Source organism: Hylobates moloch, unplaced genomic scaffold (assembly GCF_009828535.3).
Source record: "Hylobates moloch isolate HMO894 unplaced genomic scaffold, HMol_V3 SCAFFOLD_10, whole genome shotgun sequence".
Lineage (NCBI taxonomy): Eukaryota > Metazoa > Chordata > Mammalia > Primates > Hylobatidae > Hylobates > Hylobates moloch.
In genome coordinates, this window is record NW_026652285.1 from 3,446,235 (window position 1) to 3,455,996 (window position 9,762).

Sequence of the window (9,762 nt, forward strand, 5' to 3'; positions counted from 1 at the left end):
GCGAGCAGCGCTGGTCATATTATGGGCCACCCTTAAAAAAAACAGAAAAAAGGAACTGTTAAACCACAGTGCTTTTTTTCTTCTTCGTTTTTCTTTTATTAATCCTTCCTCTTTCCTCGTCCGGGATTCAGACATGCGGACGTACAATCCCGGAAGCCTGGAGGCCGTAGTCACACACTCAGATTTAAACCTGGTGATTTCTTTCCATTCTACTGATGTATCATGCTTTTATAACAATTCCCATCTCTACTTTCCTGGGATTTGGAGTTACCCAGTTTAACAAAGGCTTTCTCTCTCCTCTCTCTGTCTCTCTCGTTCGCTCGCTCTCTCTGTCGGACACGGACACACACACACACACACACACACACACACACACACACACAAAATATTGGAACTTAAATATTTTTCTCAAAGTTATTGATTTAAACTTATTTCCTTTAATATTTTCTTTTGCTCTGTTTTCCCTCCTCTGGCTTGACTGCAGGACATATGGGTGGACAGGAGAGTAGACGTGTTCAAAAGAGGGGGGATGGTGGCAAAGAGAAAGATGGTGTTTCGGAAGGAGTTAGTTGGAGTTTGCTTTGGGGACAGAGTGAGTAGCAAAATGAGGAAAAGGCAAATGTCTTAGATTACCTTGTAATAGCTACTGTTTATGGCGTACCTTCTGTGTGCTAGGTAAGTCACATGGTTATCTCTTATAATCCTTATAAACCCTGCAAGAATGCCAGTCCATTTTAGGAATGAGAGTCTCAATTTATGCAAAGCAGGACTGGGATTGTAGCTCAGGATCCCTGACCTCCCCATTGTCACTCACTCCTGGTTCCCCTAATTCTTGTTCTGCAGACTCCTTTTCCCCTAAAACCTTTTACCATTTACCTTTTATGGATTCCCTTTCTTTCTTTTCCTTTCTTTTCTTTTCTTTTTTCTTCTCTTCTCCTCTTTTCTGTTTCTTTCTTTCTTTCCTTTCTTTTCTTTCTTTCTTTTCTTGACAAGGTTTTGCTCTGTTGCCTAGGGTGTGGCACTCCTCCCAAGTAGCTGGGAATACAGCCACGTGCCACCACACCCAGCTAATTTTTAAAAACATTGTTTTGTAGAGACAAGGTCTCTCTACGTTGCCTGGGCTCATTTTGAACTTCTGACCTCAAGCAACCTTCCCACCTCAGCCTCCCAAAGTGCCAAAATTACAGGCGTGAGCCACCATGGGCCTGTCCCACATCTTGTTTGCACGGAGAGGAGGAAGACAGAAAGATGAGGGGATAGGAAATGAAAGCTATGCATAGAATGTCATTTCACCAAAAAAAAAAAAAAAAAAAGTTACAGATGAGAAAACTGAGGCTTAGAGAAACTAAATAACTTGTCTAAGAATGGACATTGGCACACGGCCCATCTGCTTTCCGAAGCCAAGAGTTTCCTACCATAAAATACTGCCTCCAAAGGGAGGAGTGGAGCAGTTCCAGGAAACACTGTGAAATCCCCTCTGACCTATTTATCATGGGTGAGGTGGCCTGGTGATTCACGCCAGAATGTGGAATTCACTTTCCAGGCTGATTGGTTTAGAAGGGCTTGTTAGACCAATGAGGATGAATAGGAGGGCCATACTTTATCAAATTCCATGCAGTAGATATTTACTAAGACCTGCTGTGCAATAGGCATGCAACAGACTGAGTGCTAAGTGAGCAAGATGTGAGTCAAACATGGGCCTGCCTTCTAAAACAGGAAGAAGACGACAGCATAAAGCAGTAAAGAGGAATATGGGGAGAAGTCAGGTCCTGCTAGGGGTATGGATTCCTCATCTGGACAGTAAGAATCCCAATAATACCTTCTTCATGGGATGTTGTAGAATAAAAATGAAACACATGAGCCGGTCACGGTGGCTTACATCTGTAATCCCAGCACTTTGGGAGGATGAGGCAGGTGCATCACTTGAGGTCAGGAATTTGAGACCAGCCTGGTCAACATGGTGAAAACTCCGTCTCTACTAAAAATACAAAAATTAGCTAGGCATGGCGGCGGGTGCCTGTAATCCCAGCTACTTGAGAGGCTGAGGCAGGAAAGCAGGAGAATCACTTGAACCTGGGAGGCGGAGGTTCTAGTGAGCGGAGATCGTGGCACTGCACTCCAGCCTGAGCAACAGAGTGAGACTCCACCAAAAAAAAAGAGAGAGAGGAAGGAAGGAAGAAGGAAGGAAGGAAGGTAGGAAGGAAGGAAGGACAGACACACGTAAATCAAAGCAATTTTATTTAATTTTGAGACGGAGTCTCGCTCCGTCTTGCCCAGGCTGGAGTGCGGTGGCGCCGTCTCGGCTCACTGCAACCTCCGCCTCCTGGGTCCAAGTGATTCTCCTGCCTCAGCATCCAGAGTAGCTGGGATTATAGGCACACACCACCATGCCCGGCTAATTTTTATATTTTTAATAGAGATGGGATTTCATCATGTTAGCCAGGCTGATCTCGAACTCCTGACCTCAGGACCTGCCCACCTTGGCCTCCCAAAGTGCTGGGATTACAGGCATGAGCCACCGTGCCCAGCTGTGCCCGGCCTTGTTTCTTTTGTGTTTTTTGTTTTGTTTTGTTTAAACACACATAAATTACAGTAATACAGGCAGGACTGGGGCATCATGAATGTTAATCCTTAAATGGGCTTTGGAGGTCCAGGGACTGTCCCCAGGGCTGGAGGGTGCGTTTATCATCAGTAACCACAGTAGAACAATGTTGTCGAGTCAAATATGACCCAGCTAGTCAAAAGGGAGCTATATGGCCTAATCCAGCAGATGGCTGGCTATCTTAATCAGATTCTCACTCTGCATCTGTAGGCTGGGAAAATGAGGTGGAGTAATAAACTTTATTTGTCTGCAAATATAATCTGCCAATTATTTCTACCAATGACAATTCATAGAATTTAAGGTCAGATTGTGGCTGTGGTTCTAACACCCGGTGCTCCAATCCTCAATGCTTTATGAAGGACATCTGTTCTTTTTCTCATTTGAAAGATGATCAGAGAAGTCTAAATGACCTACGATCACACAAACGGCCAGAGACAAAGTCCTAGGATCATCATTCCTGAGATATGGAAAAGACTATGGTGCCTATGTCCCCACATGATGAAATTTTAAAACTAGCACACAAACAAAAATCTATTCTTCACCATAAAATAAGTGTAAAGAGTTCTAACAAAGTTTCTGTCTTTTCCATAATAGCTATGATCATTTTGTTGTTGAGGTACTCTCCTTTATTTTATCAATACTTTTCTAAACAACAATGATCATAGTTTTTTTCTTTCTTGATTTGGCCAATATGGTGAATTATACAAATGAAACATCAAACCAACCATGTATTCCTGAAATAAACCCCTTGGTCATGATGCATTATTGTTTTATAAATTGCTGGATTTGATTTGTTGGTATTTTGTTAAGGGTGTTTACATCTGTGTGCATGAGGGATGGTAGTCTAAAATTTTCTTGTAATATCTTTGTCAGGATTTGCTCTCAAGGTCATGCTGTCTTCATCAAAATGAATTGAGAACTGTTCTTTCCTTTATTTTCTGAGCTTGTGTAAAATTGGCATTATTTCTTAAATGTTTGATAGAATTCATGGATTCTGAACCTCTTGGGCTTGAACTGGTCTTCTTTGTCTTTTTACTCTGCCTTCTAGGAAATTTCCTTAACTTTCTCTTCTATTAAAGCTATCCCGGGGCACATGACGTCAGGACCTCCTGAGGCTGAGTCACAGTCATGTGTCCTTTAAAAAAATAAAAAAATAAAAAAATAAAAACTATCTTGGCCTGGAATTTTCTTCACAAGAAGGTTTTAAATTACTAATTCAGTTTTTTTTAACTGTTATAGGAATATTCAGAATTTTTGTTTCTTCTTTTGTTTATTTTTATTTATTGTTTACCTTCCTGTCTGAGTGACTTTTATTTCTTCTTGTGTCAGTTTTTGGTAAGTTGTATTTTTCAAGGAATTTGTTCATTTTCTTTAATGAATTTATGGCCAAAAGATTGTAATATTGCCATATTATTATTCCTTTATTTTTTTTAAATCTGGCTCATTACTGACAGACCTTTTCCATTATTTTATATTTTACATTATATTTTGTATTGAGATATTATTCATATATGATAAAATTCATATTTTTAAGTGTACAATTTAATGTGTTTTAGTATGTTCAAAAGGTTGTACAACCATCACTACTATCTAATTCTAGAACATTTTGTTTATCTGCTCATCACAATGGACATTTGGGTTGTTTGCACTTTTTGACTATTATAAATAATAACTGCTATGAACATTTCTGGTTTTGTATGAACATGTGTTCTCCGTTCTCATGGGGATATATACCTACGTGGAAATGCTATGTCATGTGGTAATTGTGTGTGTTACATTTCCAGGAACTGCCAACTGTTTTCCAAAGCCAGTGTACTATTTTATAATCTCACTAGCAGTATATGAGGGTTCCAGTTTTGCAACATTTGTTATTGTCCATCTTTTTTAGTATAGTTCTCCTAGTGGATGTGAAGTGTTACATCATTGTAGTTATGATTAGCATTTTCCAATGACAATGACTAATGATGTTGAGCAACCTTTCATGTGTATGTTGGGCATTTGTATATCTTCTTTGGAAAAAACGTCTACTGGAATCCTGTGCCTTTTCTTTTTTTGAGACAAGGTCTTGCTCTGTTGCCCGGGCTGGAGTGCAGTGGTGTGATCACAGCTCACTACAGCCTCAACTTCCTGGGCTCAACCTCCCAAGTAGCTGGGACCACAAGTACTTGCCAACACATCCATCTAATGTTTTAGTTTTTTATAGAGACAGGGTCTCACTATGTTGCCCAGGGTGGTCTCAAACTCCTGCCTCAAGCAATCCTCCTGCGTCAGCCCCCCAAAGTGTTGGGATTACAGGCATGAGCCACCACACCTGGCCTCTTCTATGAGATTTATAGTTTAGCTCTTCCATTTAGGTCTTTGATCCATTTGGAATTAATTTTTATATATGGTGTGGGGTAGGGGTCCAATTTCATTCCTTTACATCTAGTTATACAAACACCATTTGTTGAAAAGGCTATACTCTCCCCAGTCGAAATATCTTGGCAACCTGGCTGAAACGAATTCTCCCTAAATGCATGGGCTTATTTCTGGACTCTCAATTCTATTCAGTCTGTCTCTTCTTATGCCAGCACCACAGGCTTGATTACTGTATCTTTGTGATAAATTTTGAAATCAGGAAATGTGAGTCTTTCAATTTTGCTCTTCTCTCTCAAGATTGTTTTAGCTATTCTGGGTCTCTTGAATTTAAACATCAGCTCTTCAATATCTGCTAAAATTCCAGCTCAGATTTTAATGGGGATTGTGTTGAATATGCAGATCAATTTGAGGAGTCATTTGGAGTATTGCCATCTTAACAATATTAAGTCTTCAGAGTTATGTACATGCGATGTCTTCCCATTTATTTAGTTCTCTCATTTCTTTCAACAAGTTTTTTTAATTTGCAGTGTACAATTCTTGCACTTAGTTTGTTAAATTTGTTCCTAAGTATTATAATTTTTTGATTCTATTGTAAATAGAATTGTTTTCTTTTTTGTTTATTTGTTTGAGATGGAGTTTCACTCTTGTCGCCCAGGCTGGAGTGCAATGGCGCAATCTTGGCTCACCACAACCTCCGCCTCCCGGGTTCAAGTGATTCTCCTGCCTTAACCTTCCCGAGTAGCTGGGATTACAGGCACACGCCACCACGTGCAGCTAATTTTGTATTTTTTTATTTTATTTTATTTTTTTAGTAGAGATGGGGTTTCTCCACGTTGGTCAGGTTGGTCTCGAACTCCTGACCTCAGATGATACACCTGCCTCAGCCTCCCAAAGTGCTGGGATTACAGGCGTGGGCCACCACCCCTGGTCGGAATTGTTTTCTTAATTCATTTTCAGAGTGTTCACTGCTATTGCATAGAAATATAATTGAGTTTTGTATATTGAGCTTGTATCCTGCAACTTTGCTGGACTAGTTTATTACCTATAATAGTTTTTATGTGTTAATTCGTTAGGATTTTCTATCTACAAGATTATGTCATCTGTAAGCAGAAGTAGTTTTACTTCTTCCTTTCCAATATTTTACTTTTTAATTTATTTGCAACTTGTAATTTTTATTTTTATTTCCTTTTTGGTCAGTTGTTCTGGCTAGAATCTCCAGTACAATGCTGAACATAAATGGCAATAGGAAACATCCTTGTCTTATTCTTCACCTTAGAAAAAAATTTTTTAGTCTTTCACCACTGAGTATGATGTTAGCTATGGGTTTTTTATAGATGCCCTTTATTAGGTTGAAGAAATTTTCTGCTCCTAAATTGCAGAGTATATTTATCATTAAAGTGTGTTGGATTTTGTCAAATGCTTCTTCTGAATCTATTTAGATAATTATGAGTTTTTACTCTTTTATTAATATGGTGTAATTGTACTGATTTTCATATGTTGAAAAAACTTCGCACTCCTGAGGTAAATCCCACTTGGTCATAGTGTATAATGGTGTGTATTATGGAAAAAAATGCTTTTTATATATTGCTGAATTTGGTTTGCTAGTATTTTGTAGAGAATTTTTGTGTCTATATTCATAAGGGATATGATTCTGTGATTTTTTCTTGTGATGTCTTTGGCTAATACTGGCCTCAAGGAATGAAGTGGGAAATGTTCTCTCTCCTTTTATTTCTTGGGAGAGTTTGTGATGGATTGATGTTAATTCTCTTTAAATGTCTCCATAATTCACCAATAAAGCTGTCTGGTCCTGGGCTTTTCTTTCAGGGAAGAGTTTTGATTACTAATTCAATCTCTTTACCTGTTGTAGGCCTATTCGAGTTTTCTTTTCTTCTTAAGTTGGTTTTGGTAATTTGAGTTTCCAGGAATGTGCCCATTTAATCTAGGTTATCTAATTTGTTGGTATGCAATTATTCACAGTATTCCTTTATAATATTTTTTTCTTTCTGTAAAGTCAATAGTAATATCCTGATTTTTATTTTTTTTTTTTTTTTTTTTTTTTTTTTTTTTTTTAAAGACGGAGTTTTGCTCTTGTCACCCAGGCTGTAGTGGAAGGGAAGGATAAGAAATAAGACTTTTCAGTATACCTTCTGAGTAAAACCTCAATGGTTTTATCATCCATTTTTTTCTTTCCTAAATCAGATATTACTGCAATTATAAAATGTAGATTTTTCCTTTTGAACCATATTAATGTTTAATATATTCCAAAAATAAAATCAACAAGGATGAGTGGTGGGAAGTACAATGGAATACAATAGGAATACATAAATTTAATTGACTATTACACCAATAACTTTACCACAGAAAGAGAAAGAGAAAAAAGATACAAGAGAAAAAGATTTTTTTTTTTTAGACGGAGTGTCACTCTGTCACCCAGGCTGCAGTACAGTGGCGTGGTCTCGGCTCACTGCAACCTCCGCCTCCCAGGTTAAAGTGATTCTCCTGCCTCAGCCTCCAAAGTAGCTGGGACTACAGGTGCCCGCCACCACGCCTGGCTAATTTTTGTATTTTTAGTACAGACGGGGTTTCACCATGTTGGCCAGGCTGGTTTCGAACTCCTGACCTCATGATCTGCCCACCTTGGCCTCCCAAAGTGCTGGGATTACAGGCGTGAGCCACTGCGCCCAGTGAGAAAAAGATACTTAAGTAATTTTAGACTGCACACCTTTAGTGGCCTATATGTAAGCACACAAAAAATTGCAAAGAAATATTAAATCAAACAGTAGGTTTGTAGCTGGAAATACTATTGGTATTATAATTTTCATTATGCATATATTGTACAACTGAACAAATGACTGCATTTATTTATGTTGTTACCAGAGTTCTCACTGTAGAAAAAAAGGATATCCAAATAGGAACTGAAAGAAGAATGTGGTCAGGCGCAGTGGCTCACGCTTGTAATCCCAGCACTTTGGGAGGCCGAGGCGGGTGGATCACAAGGTCAGGAGTTCAAGACCAGCCTGGCCAAGATTATGAAATCCCGTGTCTACTAAAAATACAAAAATTTGCTGGGCATGGTGGCAGGCATCTGTAATCCCAGCTACTCAGGAGGCGGAGGCAGAGACTTGCTTGAACCCAGGAGGTGGAGTCTGCAGTGATCCGAGATTGCACCACTGCACTCCAGCCTGGGGGACAGATCGAGACTCCGTCTCAAAAATAAAAAAATAAAAATAAAGGAGAAGAACGCTATGGAATTCGACTAGAATTAGGGCTAATAATATGAAGCACTTTGGGAAGCCAAGGCAGGTGGATCACCATGTTGGCCAGGGGTTTGAGACAAGCCTGCCCAACATGGTGAAACCTCATCTTTACTAAAAATACAAGAATTAGCCAGGTATGGTGGTGAGCACCTGTACTCCCAGTTACTCCAGAGGCTGAGGCACGAGAATCACTGGAACCCGGTAAGCAGAGGTTGCAGTGAGCTGTGGCAGCCTGGTGTCCAAGGCTGTGGTGAGCCATGATCATGCTACTGCACTCAAGCCTGGGCAACAGAGGAAGACCCTGTCTCAAAAAAGAAAAAAAAAAAAAGGGCCAGGTGCAGTGGCTCACACCTGTAATCCCAGCATTTTAGGAGGCTGAGGCGGGCAGATCATGAGGTCAGGATTTCAAGACCAGCCTGGCCAACATAGGGAAATCCCATCTCTACTAAAAATACAAAAATCAGCCGAGTGTGGTGGCACATACCTGTAATCCCAGCTACTCAGGAGGTTGAGGCCGGAGAATTGCTTGAACCTGGGAGGCGGAGGTTGCAGTGAGCCAAGATCGCATCATTGCACTCCAGCCTGGGCAACAGAATGAATCTCCATCTCAAAAAAAAAAAAAAAATTTAAAAAGGGAGTATAGGGCCAGGCACGGTGGCTCATGCCTGTAATCCCAGCACTTTGGGAGGCCGAGGTGGCTGGATCACGGGGTCAAGAGATCGAGACCATCCTGGCCAACATGGTGAGACCCCATCTCCACTAAAAATACAAAAAATTAGCTGGACACAGTGGCGAATGCCTGTAGTCCCAGCTACTCTGGAGGCTGAGACAGGAGGATCACCTGAACCTGGGAGGCGGGAGTTGCAGTGAGCTGAGATCATACCACTGCACTCCAGCCTAGTGACAAAGTGAGACTTTGTCTCAAAAAAAAAAAAAAAATAGGAGTATAAAAAAATCTTTACAGAAGAATGACAATATAGAAAAAATACAGAAAAGGCAGGGCGTGGTGGCTCACGCTTGTAATCCCAGCACTTTGGGAGGCTGAGGCGGGAGAATCACGAGGTAAGGAGATCGAGACCACAGTGAAACCCCGTCTCTACTAAAAATACAAAAAAAATTAGCCGGGCGTGGTGGCGGGCGCCTGTAGTCCCAGCTACTCGGAGAGGCTGAGGTAGGAGAATGGCGTGAACCCGGGAGGCGGAGCTTGCAGTGAGTCGAGATTGCGCCACTGCACTCCAGCCTGGGCGACAGAGCGAGACTCAGTCTCAAAAAAAAAAAAAAAAAAAAATACAGAAAAAATAGAAAAGTCTCCATTTTCTAATCACTATAGTAATATTTGATTTGGGCAAGAAGCAATCCAGATGAAAGCATCAAGTAAAGATTATTATGGGACAGAATATTCACACTGTTTCTATCATTCCATAGATCACTTGTTAATTACAAAAGGAAAAAGAGGCCAGGAACGGAGGCTCACGTCTGTAATCCCAACACTTTGGGAGGCCGAGGAGGGCGGATCACCTTAGGTCAGGAGTTTGAGACCAGCCT